Genomic DNA, 3566 nt, shown 5'->3' on the forward strand with positions numbered 1-3566 from the left:
GGCTGCCAGAAGAACTAACAAATTGACTTTGGAAGAGATCAAACCAGCTATGTCACTTGAAGCCCAAATGATGAAGTGGTGACTCTGTTATTATGGTCATACCATAAGAAGAGAGAGATCACTGGAGAAGAACATTATGTTTTGGAAGATCAGAGGAACCAGATGAAGAGGGTGACCTCCAACCAGATGGCTCGACACATTGATGACAACCATATGGATGACACTGAAGGACCTTGCAGACTAGCATGGAACTGGCTTCTTTTTAGATCTTTAATTCATCAAGTCATTAGGACACAAACCTGAGATGATGGAACCTAGAGAATGAAAAGACGATTCACGAGTCAGGGCTCTGGGAAGTCATGTAGATAGTAAACATTGTCAAAGGGCAATTTGTAAGGGAAAGTCATATGACCCCCCCTAGATTCTGATTTTTGGACTGAATGTAATTTATTAGAAAAAAATGTTTTTGGAGAGGGGTTATCCCCAGGAATTTATTTCTAAAGTGAAAGAAGTTATTGAGGGGAGAAAATTTAGATTTAAACCTATTTGTGGAAATAACACACAGGTTAACCTTGATATAGCATCAGTAGTTGAACTTGAAAAACCATCCGATTATAGACAAGCCTTGGTGTTGGAATATAATGCTTTCAACAACAATATTATTAAAAAAATAGTTCAAAGGGAATGGATTCGATTTACAGGGTTGACTGATTTGGAGAAAATAAATGGACTTCCTTATAAGATAGTATATAAGAATTCACAGACTTTCAAAAATCTATTAGAGTATAAGGCTTCTGGGAAGCCCAATAGGTCAAGAAAAGGGACATATAAATGTGGGCATTGCCCACAATGTGCTAATATTATTAACACTGGTAGAATTTATTTAGAAAGTAGACATAGAGGGATAGAAAGTGGAGATTATTTTAACTGTGAGACTAAGGGGATAGTCTATTTAGGGGTATGTTCAGAATGTAATTCTTTTTATGTTGGTAAATCAGAAGGGTTGTTAAAAAGAAGGATTTATGAACACAAATATGAGATTTCAACAAGAAAATAATCTAATGCTTTGTATAAACATTCCAACCTCTGCCCCAATGCTAAATTTTATTTTATGGTATTGGAACAAGTTAAGAAAGATGTAAGGGGTGGTTTATGGGAAGAGAGGTTAGAATATAGAGAATTATGGTAGCAAATTACGATTGTGCCACTTTTAAAGTTGAGATCAATGAAAATGTAAAAACTGGTTTGCAATAAATATTTTGTCCAGCAGATGGCAGGCTATGCTTATTTTTTAATCATTTATATTTTAAATTAGTTCAGTTTTAGTAATAATAATAAACTATTTAAATAATTATTTTATAAGGTTTTACAATATTAATATAAGGTGTTTAGGTAAACCTAATTTTCATATTTTTAGACTGTTCAATCTTAATTTTGTTAACTTATAACCTAGTATTTATTATGTATTTTAATGAATGAAAAGTTTAGGTACTGTTTTTTTAAGTAATTGTTTAATGGAGGATTGTATGTGATTGGTTGTTTTGTATTTGAAGAGTATTTAAAAGTTTAATGATGGATGTACTGGTTATCTGATGAAGTCACTTTGTTGAGACGAAAACGCAGCTTGGTTAATGGCGTTCATGTTATGTGTATGGGAGTTTTCTGTGGAGTATTGAATAAAGCCTTTGACATCACCTTGGAACGTTTCTCCTTCAGTTTTGGCACTTTACAGTGTTTTCTTGGTTTCTTTTGGTGTGCCATTTCTTCTTTTTTACTGGTCATGTAGATAGCAACCTAACCTTCGGCCAGCATGTGTCCAAGGTAGTATGAAAATCCTTCTGTGTTGCTCAACTTGCCCAGAGAGGTCATCATACCACTTTACTTGGCCTTCATTAGACTCATCATAGAGTATAATCCCCTCTTTGGTGTGTACCTGACCAGACATATGCAGCAACTAGAGCAGTTTATTAAAAAATAATTCAGGGAGTAAACACAATGTCCTATGTGTGCCTCAAAACCTTGTCTCTTTACTCAGTATTTTACAGATGGGTGATCTTTGCCTGGCATACAACAAGGCATACCTAGACCCTTTTTTGATGAACCTTCTACACAGACAACAAAAAACAGCTTCAGAGCTACTAGATTAAAAGGCCTACATTTTTTTGCAACACGAAGAGGACATGTTGAGAACCAAATCTGTTTCTCAAAGAATTACCATGCACTAGAAGAGGTTTCCTACCTATATGAAGCAGAGTTTCTCCCTATTGCTATTTAAGTGCAACTTGCATAAATGCATGGCTAATCAAAAATTCACCCCTGGTCTGGCACTCATGTCATTGATGGACAGAGGCAGTCATTAAATTACCCTCTATGTAAATACATTTGTGGGCCACATTTGGGTTTCATGATTATAGCATTGGTGGTATAGTGGTGAGCATAGCTGCCTTCCAAGCAGTTGACCTGGGTTCGATTCTCGGCCAATGCACGAAATCTGTATGACTAGGCTTATAAAGACCTTTGTGGTCTTTAGCCTAGTATTTACCTATAAACCTATTCATATCTCCACTGCAGGGCACCCTAGATGTCATGTCCCATGGTAAAATATACTTATATTTTTGTGTGATTTTGTCAGCATAAATGTTTTAAACTTATGTTCCTGATTGGAGTTATCCCAAAATGCCATTGTAATTGGGATGATTTATAATACACATTTATGCTAATTAGCTGCCCAGATTGTTGGACAGGTGTATCTACTTCTTAATTTTCAATATCTGCAGACTGAGTTATGCCTTTAGATGAGAGCAATTTAATAGTAGTTGCATTTCTTATGTTATTTTCAGATGTCTTATGCCATTCCTACTTATTTTTTACACATGAATATCAAAAATAATCTGTAACCATTCAAATAAGTGTCCCACAGTAGCTAATGATTTAAATTCTGAATGACTCTATACTTAACTGTAATTACTTTTAAGACATCTAAGAGTTTCAATGTTACATATGGTAGAATGTTATATCAATTATTTCCTTATTTGAAAGAAATCTGTTTGTGATATACGCAGAAACTGGAAATTCTTAACTGTGGATGAGAAAACCTTATCTTACATAAGTAAAACATCTAAGTTCTTTTATAGGAATGCTTTGAATTTAAAGAGACAGTTATGTGGAGGGACTTACAGGACGAAACAAAAGGTAGATATGCTGCATATGAGGGCTGGCACCTATGCCTGTCGTAGCTGTTGCATATGTAACTTTATCTCCAGGGAACATACTTTCAAGCACACTAAATGTTGTCTATCTAGCTACCTGCAAATCCTGCAGAAGTTTCTATGTAGGAAAAACTAACATAAAGTTGAAGGATAGTTAGGTGACGTTTGTATGATATTAGGAAGGGTGATATTAAGAATGTTTTAGCTAGGCATATTGCATAACATTCAGGTCATATATTTACTTTCAAAATTTTGCAAAAGTTAGCTGCTGACAGCAGGGGGGGGTGATATAGTGAAATGTACTGAACATGCTGAGTTACTATGGGTTCTTAAGCTGCAAGCTGACAGGTATTTAGG

At 35.1% G+C, this 3566-nt stretch overlaps 1 non-coding gene across 1 annotated transcript; it reads left to right on the forward strand.

The window, feature by feature from the left end:
* The first annotated feature begins 2413 nt into the window (after positions 1–2413).
* On the forward strand, positions 2414–2485 carry TRNAG-UCC. The gene has a single exon. It is a non-coding gene; the product is annotated as a tRNA-Gly (tRNA).
* The last annotated feature ends 1081 nt before the right edge of the window (positions 2486–3566 follow it).

The sequence above is a fragment of the Protopterus annectens genome, chromosome 15.part0 (assembly GCF_019279795.1).
Source record: "Protopterus annectens isolate FY-2018-M chromosome 15.part0, PAN1.0, whole genome shotgun sequence".
In the NCBI taxonomy this organism is placed as follows: Eukaryota; Metazoa; Chordata; order Ceratodontiformes; family Protopteridae; genus Protopterus; species Protopterus annectens.